Here is an 18421-nt window from a genome sequence, read left to right as displayed (position 1 = left end):
TTAGTTACATGGGAAAGGGCAGAGCGCGATGAGCACATAGCGAAGGGAAAGCTGAGGGAGGAGCATGTTATTTAGTTATTTTTTTTTAATTTTTGTTTAGTTTCTTCAAGACATGGTTTCTCTGTGTAGCTCCGGCTGCCCTGGAACTTGCTCTGTACTAGGGTGCTCTCGGATTCAGAAATCCACAAGCCTCTGCTTCCCCAGTGCTGGGATAAAAGGCATGCGCTACCATACCTGGATTTGATTAATTAACTAATTAGTTGATTAATTCTGGTTTGGATTTTTTTTTGACACACTCTTGCTGTGTAACATAGACTGGCTTCAAACTCCCTGGAAATCCTTCCTTCAGTCCCTGACTCCCAAGTGCTGAAACAGTAACCATGCAAGAGCATGTCAGATTCACTATTTTTGAGGCAATTCAAATGTGTTAGTTTTGTTTTATTTTATTACATTATATTTTAATTTACCACTATCCCTGAGAAGCCTATTTGTTTTTAATGGGAGACAGAAAGGGGCTGGATCCAGATGGGAGGGGACGTGGGCAGAAACTCGGAGAAAGAGAGAAAGAGGAAGACAGCCAAGATTGTTAGGAACATAAGAGAACATCATGGGTGTCTAAGTCCTCTCTGGGCAACACACGAAGCCAACAGGATAGCAGAATACAATTTGGAGAGCAAAATAAACAATCTCAAAGTTAACTACGGATGACTCCTAGCCATCTATATTATGTGATAAAAACTCCGTTTTCAATAAAAGGGGAAAAGTTGTGTTTATATAATTCTTCATTCTAGCAATTAACTTTCTGGTGTATCCAATATTTATTCTTACAAAGGTTTTATTGAATATTTCACAAGATGCAATAAATAACACAATAATTTTCTCTATAATAGTAAAATATGGGAAAGAAATTAAATTTATACCAACATGGCTAAGAAGTTAATTTATATTATAGACATAGCATGAACTGTCACACAACTGCAAAAATCTAGAGTCGTTCTTTATAATTGGAATGAAATGGTGTTCCCATACTAATTTTGTGAAAGTACAGATTAAGTTGCCTATGATAGTTTTCATTGTTTATACATGCATAAATGTTGAGAGTGGAACTATTATTATTTTTGATAAGTTAAAGTATTTGGCAAATATTTGGAAAAATACTCATGAAATAAAAAGACCTTTTTGTTTGTTTTTCAAGACATGTTTTTTATTATACAAGTCCCCACAGAAAATGTTAATTATTATTGACTCTCTGGCAAATAGATATTATATTATAAGGTAGATAGATATATTTTTTCTCTAATTAAAATTATCTTAATAAAATAATACAAGATGATACAAAAGAAGCTACATAGAAGTATCTAAAATTTCCTTTTACTCATAAGTCGTCTATAATCATTTTGAAAAAAGAGTATCAAAATAAATCTAAAATGTTTAATTTTTTTATTTTTATTACATTTAACTATTTTGTGTGCATTTGTGTGTGTGTGTGTGTGTGTGTGTGTGCATGCGTGTGTGCACGCTTAAGTACCCTGGTGTATATGCGTGGATGTCAGAGGAAAAATTAAGGGGTCAGTTCTCTTTCTATTATGTAGGTCCCAGGGATTAAACTCAGGTGCTCAGGTTTGGTGGTAACATTTACTCACTGAGAAATTTTACTGGCATGGTTTTGAATTTTTTAATGTACCATCTTATATTCTAAAATTATTACAACCAAGTTGAGGTGGGCATAGATCATAAAGTGGATTTTAATCATTGTTGTACAAGCATTTTATTGTTTATTTATAACAGTCAAACAAGAGTCTTTAATACTAATATAATTATTAATTTTATTAATTAATAAATTAAAATTTAATTTAATAGCAGTAATAACTCTGATATTAAAAAATTAGGCTTGATACAAAAAATGCCCAAGTAGAACCATCTTTTCCCTGATCCCAAGATACCTTCTGCATCTGGTGATTTATGTGCACATACAAAAAAAAAATCAATAAAATGGGCACGCTATCTTCTGGAAGACTTTTATAAAAAGGCATTTTTGACAAAATTATAGCTCATTTTTTCTTGATGGGCTAATTTGTTAACCAATGTTTAGCACAGGCTGTATCATAATTAAAATCTAATCCCAGCAGTTTGCTCCTCCATGAACTTACAATGCATGGAGAAAACAGCATTGACCCCTGAGTTTATATATATAATATTTCAATGGCATACTTGTGTTCAAGGAATGAAATATTATTATAATAAATTTTAATGCCAACTATATTATTCCTGTGTGGTTAAGTTCTTTTGCTAAAATACTTTGCCCATTCTTTGTTTAACATATTTAATGAAGAACTGAAAGTGTCTCTCTCACAATGTGTGTGGATTTTTATTCTTTTCTGAGAAAGAATAGAAATTGTTTAAAAATTTCATTGTTCACAAACCAGAAATAATTAGTAGCTAGCTGTATTTTATATGATGATCTGGACCCAGGTTTTTCATGGTGAATTTTATGATAAGCAGTGAAATAGATATTTAAGAATGTGTCATTCATTCACAACTCTCTCACAATGGAGCAGCAATCAGGGCATCTAGTAAATTCCTCGAGGCTAAAAACTACCTTTAAACACATTCAGCAGGCTAAGAATTTAGAATCTACTTGTGAATGTTATATTTATAAGGTGAAGCAATAACAGACTGCAGGCACAGAAATTCATGGCTAAAAGAGATAGTCAACAATGAAGTGTACCTGGTGAGCAAATTTGCCCCTCCCTTCTTCCTTCCCACTGGCTCTTGACTGTGAACGTTCTCTGAGACAGTTTCAGAACTCACTTCACATTGTATTCTTTTTAAAAATTAGTTTATTGCTTAAAAAGTACAAATCCAAATTCCCACTCCCCTCCCACTCCTTCCAGAGACCCTTCCACCCACACCCTCCAATCCTAAGAGAGGGTCATGCGCCCCTCACTGTGGAAAGTCTAAGGCCCTCCCTACTACATCTAGGTAGAGCAAGGTTTACATCCAAAGAGAATAGGATCCCATGAAGCCAGTATATGCGTAGAGACAACTCCCTGTGTCACTATCAGTGGCCTCTCAGTCTACCCCAACTGTCAACCTCCTTCAGAGTTGACTCCTAGTCCAGTTGGTGAGCTCCCATTAGCTCAAGCAAACTGTCTTAGTTGACGAACCCCTCATGGTCTTAGATTCCTTGCTCATACTCCCACTCCTCCACTCTTCAAATGGATTTTGGGAGCTGAGTCCAGTGCTCTGATGTGGGTCATTGCCTCTGTTGTTGGATGAAGGTTCTATGGTGATATTTAAGATAATCATCAGTCTGACTATAGGGTAAGGCCAGTTCAGACACCCTCTTTTCTACTGCTTAAGGTCTTAGCTGGTGTCATTCCTGTGAGTTCTTGGGCATTATTCTAGAGTGAAGTTTCTTGATAACTCCATAGTGGCTCCCTCAATCACGATATCTCTTTCCTTGCTCCCATATCTGTCCTTCCTCCATCTCGACTATCCCATTCCCTCAAATTCTCCTCAATGCCCCCTTCTCCCCTTACTTCTACTCCCTGTCCCCATGCTCCCATTTTTTGTCTATTTCCAATTTCCAGAAAGGTCTATATATGTTTTTCTTTGGGTTCACCTTATTACTTAGTTTCTCTAGGATCATGAACTATAGGCTCGATGCCCTTTTTTATGTCTAGTATCCACTTATGAGTGAGTACATATGATATTCATTTTGGGGGGGTCTGGGTTACCTCACTCAGGATAGTGTTTTCTAATTCCATCCATCTGCATGCAAAATTCAAGCATGGTAAAAAAAAAATAGCACATTGTACTCTTTTACCTCTCTCGAGAATTCTTTCCTATCCCCCTACCTTCTCTTGCTCAACTTTGCTTTGCTCTCACTCATCACTTAACTTTGGCTCCTCTTCAGCACAAGTCCCACCAAAACACAGTCATTCTTTTTATTGTGGTATTTCTAGTCCCTAAACTCTACCTGACACATAAAAAAGATTATTTAAAAATGTGAAAATTTAGTCAACAAGATGTTGAATAGATTTTCTAAACTGACTATTGGACATGGTCAAGAATTTAAATAAGTCTAAGCAACTAAAGATTTTTTTCACTGAAACTTTGTCTTGAAGTTATTGGAAGCCATGAAAATGCAATAAAAAATGGGAACACTGACAGGGAGACTTGGTCAGTCTACGATTATTGACTGAGATGAACTGTAAAGTTTTTGTACTTGATGAATGTTGGACTGCTTTCACACAAATCAATATAAAAATCTCTCACAGATCTAATGTGATGTTTGAATCAGTTTCTACATTCAGGGTTTTTTCAAGCATTTCTATTTAGGATCAACACACAACAAGCAAGACTTTCATATCCTAGCAACCTGTCAAGCATACAAAGATGGGAGAAGAATGCAAAATAACATTGTCAGTTTAAAAAAGTAGATTCTAAAATCAGGCTGCACCTCCTAGACTTTAGTTGTCATTGAGAATCCATAGCATTTTGGAATAAATTCACTTTTGAATTTAACTATCTTAACAGTGCTTCCTTCCTAAACTAGTGGGATGTTTTCACTGATTCAAATACAAAGCATTTTATGTTCTTGGCACACAAAAAGAGTTCTATAAATTAGGTACCTTACTAGGGATTTCATTGTTTCCAAAGACTAGGGACTATGTCTTTTGTTCAGAAAATTATTGTTTATTAGTTTCTAGTTATTATTTATCACTGAATATTTTAAACATCCCTTCCCATCTTCTACACTTTTGTAGACAAAAAAAAAAAAACTCAAAAGAATCATAAAACAGCATACTCTCGCTCATTCATAGGATGAGAACTTTCAAAGGTTAAAGAAGGGCCTCACTTTATTGATGAATTCTCAGCCTCTGACACGGTCTCTGATACCATGATGGCAGAAGCTGCTAGTTCGTTTCCCAACCACCCTGACTCAAAATAACCACACAGAAATTGCAATACTCTTTTCCAGTAGCTTAAGCATATTTCTAGCTAGCTCTTATGTCCTAAACTTACACATCTGCATTAATGTGTGCATCACCATGAGGTTGTTGCCTGCCAGCAAATTTTCAGTGGACTCTAGTGAGGACATCTGTCTCCTGTGGGCAGCTACATGGGTTCTCCTTGACTCGATACACACACACTCTCTACATCTCTGTTTTAATTTCCTGTCTGGCTTTACTCTGTTAAGCATTGGCCGAAAGTAGCTTCTTTATTAACCAATGGCAATAAAACATATTCACAGCATACATTACCTCCCACGTCAATAATAGATACTCAATAGTAAACTGTTAGATTGATGAATGAGCCTTAAAGTGAACTATCAATGTTTACTAAATAAAATATTTTATACATACTCTCCTTTTTCACATTATTCCAATGGCTTACCATATTTAAAATTATTTTATTTTACTTGTTACTGTATGTCAATTTTGTACTTGGGTTTCACTATGACAATCTCATACAATGTGATCTGGTTGTACATATCATCTAACTACCCCTTTCCCCTTATTTCTATTTCTCCTCCCTAAAAGTCCCTCTGTCTTACATAGTTATCTATCTACTCATTGATTTTATATTAAAATTTTCACATATGAAAAAATTAGCACTGATCTTTATCTGATTATTTCATTTAACAGGTCAATGTGTCCTTCAAAATATGATGTTTTTTTCTTCTTATGACTGAATATTACTTTGGAATATGAAAGTATACATATGTATAATATATGTATGTGAGTATACATATATATATATATATACATATATAACTTTTATTCATGTATCCATGGGTACCTACAGTGATTGTATATTACAATTATATAGCACTGAAAAGTATGTACATAGATATTAGATATTCATTATGCATATTGATTTTGTTTTCTTCTGACACATGCCCAGAAGTGGCACAGATATATCAAATAGTGGCCACAATCTCATTTGTTTGAGGAAACTTTTCTATACTGTATATAGTAGCATATTTTCACAGACAATATGTAAAGGTTCTTTCTATCACACTATTTTTTTAATAATAGTCATCTTAAGTAAGATGAAGTCTCAAAGAGTCTTAGGACATATTTCACTGATGGCTAAATATATTAAACATGACCTTAAATTATTGACTATTTGTTCTTCTTTCAAGAAGCATCTTTTCAGAATATTTGCCCATGTATAGATGGACTGACTTATTCTGTTAGTGATATTTTTGAAGTTCTTTATGTATTTGAATGCTAGTCTTTTTCAATTAAAATAGCTAGCAAATACTTCTTCCATTCTGTAGGATATCTTTATTGTTTGGTTGTTTCATTTGCTGTATATTTCTCAATATGATGTAGTTGTACAAACCACATATTGCTTTTGTTTCCTTTAAGATTACATCCAGGAAATTATTGCCTGAGCAATGTCTTAAAGTGTTTCCTCTTTGTTTTCCTCTAATAGTTTAAAATCTTACATTATAGTCTTTGATCTACACACATCTAACTTTTGTATAGTGACAGAGATAAGGATTGAATTTTAAGTGTTTACAACTTCCTAGCACTATTTCTAAAGAGGCTGTCTTTTTTTCTTATATGGTTTTAGCTTCTTTGTAAAGGACCAGTGACTGTGGGTATGCAAGTTTATATCCAGGTCCTCTGTTTTGTTCTTTTGATTGTTACTATAGCTCTGTGATATTTTAAAAACAGATATTGTGATGCCTTCAGCATTGCTCTTTGGTGCTTCCAGATAAAAGATTGTTGTAATGAGGCTGCTTGTTTGTTCTCAACTGCTCATCCCTGAAATAACCACTCAGAAACTATATTATTTAAATCACTGCTTGGCTCATTAGCTCTAGCTTCTTCTTTGCCAACTCTTCCATCTTAATTTAACCCACCTCCATTAATCTGTGTATCACCACATGGCTGTAGTTTACTGGCGTCTGTCTCTTGCAGGGCTACATGGCTTCTCTCTAACTCTGTATTCTTCTTCCCAGCATTCAGTTTAGTTCTCCCTACCTAGCTAAGTTCTGACCTGCTATAGGTCCAAAGCACTTTCTTTGTTAACCAATGGTATTCATAGCATACAGAGAAGAATACCCATATCAAATGATGGAACTGAAATGTTTCTTTCTAGTGCTGTGAAAAATAACATTTAAAAATATGATCGAGAATACTGAATTTATAGATTGCTTTCTTTCCATTAATTTCTATCTTCATATTTGTTTATTTGTATAAACCACCCTTCCAACTTTAAGGTACTTTCATTCACGTAGTGAGTAGCATTCTTGTCAGGGCCCAATGCTCAAAACTGGAAGCATGGGCAGAGATAATGAAGTCGGAGCTACATCTTGGCATTTGAATATCCAAGACAAACACACTGAGTTTTAAGTTAACCTCAATTGTATAAGAGTTTGAGGGCAGACTAAGACATACAGTGAGAGTCTATATAAAAATAATTCAAGGCATAAGATGTTACTAAAAAGCACAATTTGTACCACCAGGCTGAAGGCTCTGAGTTGGATCCGTGGAATCACAGGGAAAAGGATGAATGAATGTATGTATGAACAAGGTAACAACACAAAACCAAAACAGATTTAGAAATATAGTGAAAAATAATTAAAATTAACAACTATGCCACCAATAAAATTAGAAAGTTTATAAAAGTAGTATACAACAATATGAAATATTAAAAATTAATAAAGCTGAAGCTAATAATAGAATAATTTTTAAGGGAAGTGATGGATTTGGGGATAAAGAAAATTTTTAAATGGAAAGGAAAATTATAAGAAAAGAGCAACATATTTTCAAAATCCAATTTAAAAATAAGTAAATAAAATGAAAGAAAACAAATTAGACATTTCTCTTAGTTGAGACACTTGAAAAAGAGAAAATTCCTTCTGAGTCCTCCAACATTGAAATCCATACCTAATACTAGAATTCACTAGGTGTGTGAATGCACTGAGTTGTAGCTGAGGGTTGCTGTAATGTCACCTTTTCCCCCCTCAATTGTGGTATGTGTTGGCTGAACTCTCCTTGATTTCCCACTAGGCTGAAATTGCTAAGGTTGTGTTTTTTGTAGGGACTCAATATTGTTTTAAAATATTTACTTATTTTCACTATATGTGTGAGGGTATCTTTCCTTCTTGTATGTCTATATATTAAGTCCATGTCTGGTGCCAGTGAAGGCCAGAAAAGAGTATTAGATTCCTAGGAAAGGGATTCACAGATATATGTAAGGTGTACTATAGGTTCAGACAGTCAAACCAGGGTCCTCTGAAAGAACAGTTAGTGTTCTTATCTGCTGAACCATATCTTCAGTTTCTCTATGGGCTTTGCTTTGCCTATGTCCATTACAATAACCTTGCTTTTGGTGACTCAATGAAGGGCATGCCTTCTGTGCCTTCAAATTGTGGAAGATTAGTTTTTATACAGTGTACCTATTTTAACACTGCAATTTCCCTGAGATTTAAAATCCCTTTATCAACACTAAGCCAGACCCACCTTAAATATGAGCCAAACATTCTAATGCTAACCTCTCTAAAGGACATGGAAATTGAAACCCTTGTCCTTTGCCTGCTTGCCTTCACTGAGGCATGTTTAAGTGATGTCCATAATGGCCTGACTCATAATGGGAAGTTGAGGCAAAGTCACTTTTATGGTGGCATGTCTTGCTTGGACTTTTGATATTGGCTAAGTAGTCATGGTGTTTCTAGATGTGAAATAGATAACAAGCCTAATACATTTTTGTTTGATCAGTGTAACCAGAAAATTCCCAAATGAAAGGAAGGGTACATTGAATTTTCACATGAGGGAATCTTGGCACCTGAAGACATTTTCAGATTTGAACCAATTTACATCCCCAGAACCTCTTGAATGAAAGGGTGTCCAAGTCTCTATAAGAAATCACTTTGCTAATGTCCTAAGAATTTTACTGTTAGTCTTTCTCCCATCCTTCTCCAGAAGGAGGGACGTATGGACTTTGTAAAGACAAAGGTCACTTGGTAGGCATGAGGGAATCCGACTTTCTGATATCAACTGGATATTGTTTAGAACTGAAACTGATTCTAGGAGACCATAAAAAATTCTGGCCATCCTGTTATAATAAGGTCTTATGGAGATCAGGTAATACTGGTTGGGCAGAGACTTGACTCATAGTATATCCAGTGGATCCTAGAACCCATTCTGTTGTTAGTTTTTAAGTGCCAGAATGTATAATTGGGATAAATATACTTAGAACTTAGCAGAATTTCCATATTGATTCTCTGTGCTAAGAAGTTGGGGCTGTTATGTTTGAAAAGCCCAAATGGAAGCCGCTGGAGTTGCCTCTACCAGAAAATAGTGAATCAAATACAATATCATATCACAAAAGAAATTATAGAAATTGGTGGCACCATCAAGGACTTGAAAATAAGGGGGTGCTATTCCCATCACATGACCATTTAGCTCCTCTATCAGGGCTATCTGGGCACTGTGGAAGACAGGTGAATCATGCAGAATGACAACTGACTATCCAAAATTTAATTAAGCAGTGAATCCATTTGTACTTGCTGTATCTGATATAGTTTCCTTACTTAAAAGATTAACACATATCCTGAACACACAGTATGTAGCTATTGATCTAACAAATGACTTGCTTGGTACATATTCATGAGGGCCGCTGGAAACAATCTGCTTTTAGTTGGAAGGCTTGTAGTATACATTTACAGTTTTACTACAAGGATATATTAATCTTCAGCCCCATGTCATCACTTAGTTTGAAGGGATCTTTATTGTCTTTCTCTTCCACAAAATATCACATTTGTCCACTCTATTGATGACATCACATTTTTTGGAATAAGTGAGCAGGAGGTAGCAACCAGTTTGGATGTGTTGGTAACACACATATGCAACTAAAGTCAAGGAAAATTCAAAGTCCTTCTGCTTCAGTGCAAATTTTAGGAGTCCAGTGGTGTGTGACATGCAGAGATATTAGTTCTAAGATTAAAGATAAGTTATTAAACCTGACCCCTCCCAACCTCAAGAAAGAAGCACCGTGGTTAGTGGGCCTACTTTGCTTTAGAAGATAACACATTTTGTTCCTTGTGTGTGTTCCTCTGAACCATATACCACGTGACTGAAATATTACTAGCTTTGAGTGAGGCCTAAGACAGGAAATGGATATTCAACAGATATAGGCTGCTGTGTAGGCTTCTCTACCACTTGAACCATATGATTCAGTAGACCCAATGGTCGTTGTAGTATCAATTATTGATATGGATGCTGTTAGGAACCATTGGCAGGCTTCTATAGGTGAATAGCAGAGGATACCTGTGGTGTTTTGGAGCAGAGCTCTGTCATCATCTTCAGACAATGATATTCCTTTTGAGAGACAGCTCTTGGACTGCTATTGGATATTAGTAGAAAATGAATATTTGGCAATGAGCCATCAGGTTACTATATGATTGTGTTGCCCATCATGAGCTGGGCATTATCTGACTCACCAATTCATGAAGTAGGGTATGCACAGCAGAAATCCATTATCAAATGGATACAGTATATGTATGATCATGCCCAAGAATATCCTGAAGGCCAAGCAAGTTTCATGAAGAAGTTTCTTGAATACCTATGGTTTCTATTCTCATTATAATGGCATTTTCCACCAAGCATACACCTATAGACTCATGGGGTGTGGCCTATGATTGATTGACTGAGGAAGAGAAAACTGTGGTCTGGTTTACTGATGGTTCTGCATGTTATGCAAGTACCACCCAGAAGTGGACAGCTGCAGCATTATCAATTTCTGAGACAACCCTGAAAGACACTGGCAAAGGGAAATCTTCACAGTGACTACAACTTCAGGCAATATATGCCATACATTTTGTTTGCCAGCAAAAATGGCCAAATGTGTAATTGTTCACTGATTCATGAGCTATTGGCAAAAAACGTGGAGAGGGCAAGATTGGAAAAATGATGAGAAAGTCATCTGAGGTGAAAGTATAAGAATGTATCTCTCCAAATAGATGAAAGATGTGAAGATATTTTTGTCCAATGAGAATGCTCACCCAAAAGGTGACTTCAACAGGCAAGGAATTCAATAATCAAGTAGATAGGATGATGTGTTTTGTGGACAATCAGTCTTTTTATTCAGACATCTCTGACATTGCCCAATGGTCCCTTAACAAAATGGCTATTGATCCAGAGATGGGTGTTTATGCATGATTTCTAAAACTTAGTCTTCTTTCACCAAGGCTGACCTGGCTACAGCTGCTGCTGAGTTTCAAATCTGCCAAAATACACCAACACTGAGCCTCTAATATGGTATATTCCTTGTGATGATTATCCAGCAACCTGGATACTAATTGTCTACATTTGATCAGCTCCTCTGTGGAAAATGATCAAATGACCATTTTTCCTTACTAGATTTGTATATAATTTGTCCTTACTAGAGTATATACTTACTGATGTTATAAATTTGGCTTTTATGTAAATAATGCTTCTGTAAAAAATATTATCTATGTCTTACAGTGGACATGTTTTTTTCACTGTCTTGGTACCCCACACTATATTGATTCTGACCAAGGAACTCACTGTTCAGCCAGAGAAGTCCAACAATGAGCACAATATCATGGAGCCTACTGGTCTTACTGTATCTCTCGCCATCCTGCAGAACTTGGCCTAATAGAAAAATGGAATAGCCTTTCAAAGACAGAATTATAGCACCAATTAGTTGGTATAAGTTTAGAGAGCTGAGACAATGTTCCCCAGAAGACTGTATATAATGCCATATATCAGAGTTCAATATCTGGTGTGATTCCTTCCATTGCTAGGATCTACAAGTCCAGGAATCAAGGGGTGGACGAGGGAAGAGTTTCAGTCATTATCACCCCTAGTGACCTACTAGAGAAATTTCTGTTTCCCCTACTGTTGCAGGGAGGCAGCTTGTTCATCCCAACTGCCCAGAACCGAAATAATCACACAGAAACTATATTAATTAAAACACTGCTTGACCCATTAGCTCTAACTTCTTATTGGCTAACTCTTATATCTTAATTTAACCCATTTCTATTAATCTGTGTATTGCGACTTGGCAGTAGCTTACTGGCAAAGTTTTGGTATGTCTCACTCTGGCGGCTCTATGGTGTCTCTCTGACTCCACCCTTCTTTCTCCCTGCATTCAGTCCAGTCCTCCCCATCTATCTAAGTTCTGCCCTATCAACAGGCCAAGGCAGTGTCTTTATTCATTAACGGTAATCACAGCACACAGCGGGGACTCCCACATCACCCTACAAGTTTGGTTTCTAGAGCATTGAGTGGTGATCCTGACAAGAAACATAAGAAACAGTCTATTGACCTGAAAGCCTTGACTTTCCTCTGGCCTCTTCGGACTTCTGATACCCTTAAGCCAAGAGCATAAGAAAGGAATAACAATAAGAGTGATAGAAGGAGTGATTGATCCAGATTACCAAGGGGAAAATTGATTGCTTTTCCATAATGGAGATAAGGAAGATTATATCTGGAGTACGGGAGAATCTAGGACATCTCTTGATGTTTTCATGTCTTGTGATTTAAGTCAGTGGGAAACTACAACACCCTATTCCAGGTATGATGATAGAGTGACAAACCTTTCAAGAGTGAAGGTTGTGTCACTCCTGCAGGAAGTCAAGACCTGCTGAAGGGTTTGCTGCATATGGGGAAATTTCAGAATGGGTGGTAGATGAAGGTAGTCATAAATATTAGCTAAGACCATGTGACAAGTTGCAGAAACAAGAATTATAATTGACATATTTGTTAAAAATGTGTTTATATAAGTATGTTTTATTTTTAGACTATCTTTATCATATAATGTAACATCAACTGGATATCATATTAAGTTTTGAGATACAAAAAAGTCCTTCAAAGGTATTGTCACCTAATATAAATTTATATATGCATGTATAATTTTAGTATATTAGCCATAATTATAACCTGGATAAACATATTATGTGTTTATGGTTGTATGTGGAATAGTATATATATATATATATATATATGTATATATATATATGTGTGTGTATATATATATATATATACATATATATGTGTGTTTGTGTGTGTGTGTTTGTTGTGTGTGTGTGTATTAGATATTAGATAAAACTGTGACAGGGTTATTGTTTTCATTTGGATATTAGCATGACATAAAGAGATATAATTATGTGTCAAGTAAAAAGGGTGGACATAGGATAGATATTATTAGTTGTCATCTTCACTACATACTGGATTCTTGGACTATCCTTTGATAGACAATCATTGTTGGACTAGCTGGACCACAGTTGGCCGCATGCCTTCAATCAACTGAGCTGTTTCTCTGAAGTTGACTACTGAAAGTTCTTTCTGTCATGATCAATGCTGTCAGAACCCTGCTCAACACTTCTGCTCCCTTTGTCCTCAATGGCCAGTGGTTACCAATTATTTTTTTTCAGAAGAGTACAGAATTGATGATCCACATCCCAAATATTTGGGTAACAACATTTACCAATTATTAATAATCGTCTGCTCTGCTGAAGTAGGAGGACAATAATGCCCTGAATTACTTCTCCAGAAGTGGAGGGAAAGAATTTGGAGATACAAAATCAGGTTACAAAATGGAGTTTTATTTGATGAGAATCATTACTTTGCAAACAAAGTTGTCTCCAAAGAATTTCATCTGAATTAAAGTAATGGTTCATCTTTAAAACCCACCAAAATCAAACGGAAACCTAGAAATGATTTAACAAAATGCTCAAGTCTAGTGCAGAATAAGGCTTCCAGGAAGAGGCAGCATGAGGAATCATTGAACTTTTTACCTGGTTTTCTGACCATTCTGATGTAGGCACAGGTGAGTTAAGAGGATTAATCAAAGAAGATATTTGACTACATCCCTTGTAATACTATTGGGTTATTGATATGGACAAGGAAGGATAGAGAAAAATTATTTCATCACAAGGACGATGATGAAGAGGAAGGATTAGAAGACATTAATGAAGAGAGTAAAGGTGAAGAAGACATAGTGAGGAGGAAGAAGGAGAGGATGATGAAAGAGAAGATGACTAACACAATAGAGCACTGATGGAATTCAATGTTTATTTTATTTAAGTTTTTCAATTTTAAGTTTCTTTTAGTCTCTGGAAGGAAGTTGTAGTCATCCCCCTCCCCCATTCTTTTTGTGTCTGTTACACTGTTTTCAATGTCTCTTTCTTCACAACACCATAATTCTCAACTATTTTGGGGAGATGTTGTTGAATAAAATACAATAGAAAAAGAATCTCCACTTTTTGTTTAAATTCATTTTTATCCAAAATTTGTGGATGCAACACTACCATTATGCTCTGAGGGAAAAAAAGAAAAAAGTCATCTTTCTGTTGAAGGCTAATGGATGCTAGACCTCTGTGTACAAGTGAATCATTTGGAAGGCCCTCCTGTCTATGTGTTGCTTTTATTAGTTTATAAATAAAGAACTGCTTTGAGTCTATGGCAGGGAAGAACAGAACTAGGTGGGAAAAGCTAGACTGTATGCTGGGAGAAATAAGGGTGGAGTCAGAGATGGATGTTGGGAACTTTACCCGGTAAGTCACAGCCACGTGGTGATACACAGATTAATGGAGATGGGTTAAATTAATATGTAAGAGTTAGCCAATAAGAATCTAGAGATAATGGGCCAACCAGATTTAATTAATACAGTTTCTGTGTGATTATTTAGGGGCTAAGCGGCCAGGAACCAAGTGGCTCTCTTCTCCTATGAATAGTATTCAAGCTTTCTTTTCTTTCTCTGTGTAATGGGCTCAGAGATTTTACTGTCTTTATGTGACAATGGACAGTTAGCATTTATCAACATGCATTTGTGTACTTTCCCTAGTTTAATAAATAGAAAGAAAAGTTGGGACTTTTATAGAAGGTCAGTAAAGGGTGAGTTTGTGATGTCTGTGTGGGTTAAGTGGGCATTTAGATAACATGATTTCACATTTGTCTCATTTAATTGTGGTTTCTAATGAATATCCTTGTATTTAATAAGTTTTAAATAACACTTTTAAAATAAAAATCCTCTCCTAATAAAAAAGAAAAGTGACATCTGAACAGGGCCTGAAAATATACTTGCAAATTAACATGGTAGCAAAGAACTGGTTGGGCATGTCATTCTAGAGCAGTCACACAAACCAATTTAAATCACTGACAAAAATCCTTAAAAGGGAAAATCAAATGCTGTCCTGGCTCTTGTTAAGCATTTAGTTGAAGAGTCACAGACAGGAAAAATGATAAAATTATAAAACTGGATTTTGGTGATGGTTTCACAGCAATGTGGGTATACTTGGTTCAGCAGTAAAATTCAATGCAACTTGGACCAGGAGGCTGGAATATTTGGCTCAAGTTCCCATAAATATTTAGCTTTGAAAATCAAAATAAAACACATCCTTCAAGTTTTTGTAATTATGTTGTCTCCTGTAATTAACTTACTTTTAATATATCCTAAAAATTTCTTCTCGTTCAAACATGGAACAGCTGTACCATGTGGTGATGAAATCAGCTTTCCTTCCTCCCAGCAATTGTGGCTTTTGCTTCCTTTTACGGGAAAAAGAGAATATGCCATTCTTCTTTCATCTATTTATCTGTCTGCTTGTCTATCTTGAGGTAAAATCTTAGTAACTTTACTTAGACTTGTGTTCAACTCACTATATAGCCCAAGCCAACTTTTAACTTGTTTAATCCTTCTGCCTCAGTCTCTGAGTAGCTGTGATGTCAGACATGTGCTATCAAATGTGACTTTATTATTTTTCTTTCCTAAAAAGTATTATTTTGTCTAATTCCTGAAACCATGATCTACATTTGTCTCTTTAAAATAGAAACAAAACCCATATCTGGATTGTAAAAATTAATTTACATTCTGCTGAGCAATGTCCTTCAAAGGAAAGGAGACACATATTTTTTTAATTTATTCTATTTGTAATTAAAAATAGTTATATCATTTCCCATCTCTCCAACCCTTCCTATGTTCTTCCCACTAATCAAATTTATTTTTAACAATAATATATTGTTAGTATGTTTTATATATATATATGTGTGTGTGTGTGTGTGTGTATTTATTGACATATATGGGGCATATATATATATATTAACAATTAATGGAGCAGTTAAGAGGGGAGGATTAAAGTAACAAATATAACTTGTTGCGTCCATTTAGTCTTTCTTGTATGTATATGATTTTAGTGGTGTCCATGTGATAATGAATAACTAATTAGAAGGCTCATCCTTAAGGAAGACTAATTCTCCCTCTCAGTAATCATTAATCAGCTGTGAGTGGAGCCCTGTTATTTCTTGGGTCTTTTTAGGAAGCCATATTGTTGCAACTTTATGATATAGCTTTCCTATCATAACTTGACAGGAGACTTCCTGGTTCTCTGGTTCTTACCCTTTTTTTCTGCTGTATTGAACTTTAGGTGTAGGAACTGTGTTGTAGATAAATCAATTGAGGCTGATCACCCCAGTTGGTGGCTGAATAAAAATATAAATAAATTTACTCAGTGATGTAGTGCAGGTGATTCTCAGAAAAGTAAAATTTAAGGAAACTGTAGGTTATACTCCATTTTATCTGCTACAACTTCAACCAATATCTGAAAAATACAGTGTATTTCAGTTTTAAAGTAACTTTTATACATCTAAATGTGCTGCGTATCAAGAGGCCATAGATTAATTTTCTAAGAGGTTCTCAGTGTCGATGCTACTAGTTTTCCTTAAGTCAAACACAAATTTAAAAGGTGAAAGCAACTTAAACATTTCTCATTATTTGCATTTCACCTTCTATTAATGGGGCAGTTAAGAGGGGAGAATTAAAGTGCCTTTTTCAATTTGTAAAGAATTGAGTAGATTAACACAACAACCTGAAAGAGAAAAGGAAACAACAGCTTGATAAAATTACTCTCCAATAATTTGTTTCATCTTCATTCTTGCAAGCATCTATAGACTAAATGCAGTAGTCACTTCTTCATTAACAGGAGCAAAATTTCCAGAAATAGTATGAGGAAAATTGGTGTGGGATTTCCCTCTGTGTGTTGTGATTACCATTGATTAATAAAGAAACTGCTTTGGACCTATAGCAAGGCAGTACTTAGCTAAGCAGGGAAAACTAAACTGAATGCTGGGAGGAAGAAGGTGAAAGTCCGGGAGAAAGCATGGAGCCATGGCTGGAGACAGACACACTGAAATTTTGCTGGTAGGCCATGAGCACATGGTGGTGCATAGATTAATAGAAATGGGTTAAATTAATATGTAAGAGTTAGCCGATAAGAAGCTCGAGCTAATGAGCCAAACAGTGATTTAATTAATAATTTCTGTATGATTAGTTCGGGTCTTAGCTGACGTGCAGCCTGGAAATAAACAAGCAGCCCTTTTTACAACAGAGAATAGATGGAATCAAGCAGGGACATGGAATCATTCATTCCCTACCTAAGCATTGATGTTGGGCATTTACTGATTCCAAGAACAGGATTAGGAGCACATGAATTTGATTTAATATTATCAAAATACAGCCTGTTGAGTCTATGTATAATTTTATAATCAGTGTGTGAAAGTTACTAGAAAATAATAGTAGATAGAACTAAATTGATATATTGGGACAATCCCATTAAGTCAGATGAAAGAAATAACAATTTAACCAATGTTAATTTAAGTAAAAAGAATTGTTATGTCTTAGGGTTTCTATTGCTGTGATAATACACCATAACAAAAGCAGCCTATGGGAGGAAAGGGTTTATATCATCTTTCTACTTAGAGTCCATTACCTCAGAAAGTCAAGTGGAAACATGGATGCAGGAGCTGGTGCAGAGGCCACGGAGGAGTGCTGCTTACTGGCTTACTCCTCATGGTTTGCTTAGCCTGCTTTCTTACAAATTTAGGACCACCTGCCCAAGGGTTGTACCACTCACAATGGGCTAGGTTCTCCCATATTAATTAACCAAATTAAATCACATTACATTTGGTTTTGTTTTAATGGGTTAGGTTGTGATTTTAAGAGAGATATAATGAATACAATTCCTGTATATTTAAGATGTTAAAGGTTATGCAAATAATAGTGTAATATTTTTAATTAAATACATCATTGTTTCTGACTTACTGTCATGGTCAGAATTAAGGTAGCGGGGCTTTCACAATCTTGCAGTATCATATTTCCACCATAACATTCTGTATATTTCACAAAGGCAGTAGAGAGCAATGCTGAAACCTAAGCACTGTGATCTCCATTCTGCATACAGAAAATGGACTTTACGTTTGGACAGTTTTTAAATGTGTTCGCACCAAGATCCTATCATGGTTGGATGGTGGTGGCACACCCCATAATCCCAGCACTCGGGAGGCATGATCTGTGTGAGTTTAAGGCTAGCCTGGTCTACAACAGCTAGTTCTAGGACAAATAGGGCTGTCACTCAGAGAAAACCTGTCTCGAAAAA

General features: G+C 35.6%; 1 pseudogene; it reads left to right on the top strand.

Annotated features, from left to right (window-relative positions):
- Nucleotides 1-13342: 13342 nt before the first annotated feature.
- LOC119820672 lies at nt 13343-14036 on the top strand (annotated as a pseudogene).
- The last annotated feature ends 4385 nt before the right edge of the window (nt 14037-18421 follow it).

This window comes from Arvicola amphibius, chromosome 8 (assembly GCF_903992535.2).
Source record: "Arvicola amphibius chromosome 8, mArvAmp1.2, whole genome shotgun sequence".
Classification (NCBI taxonomy): domain Eukaryota; kingdom Metazoa; phylum Chordata; class Mammalia; order Rodentia; family Cricetidae; genus Arvicola; species Arvicola amphibius.
This window is presented reverse-complemented; position numbering and strand designations above follow the sequence as displayed.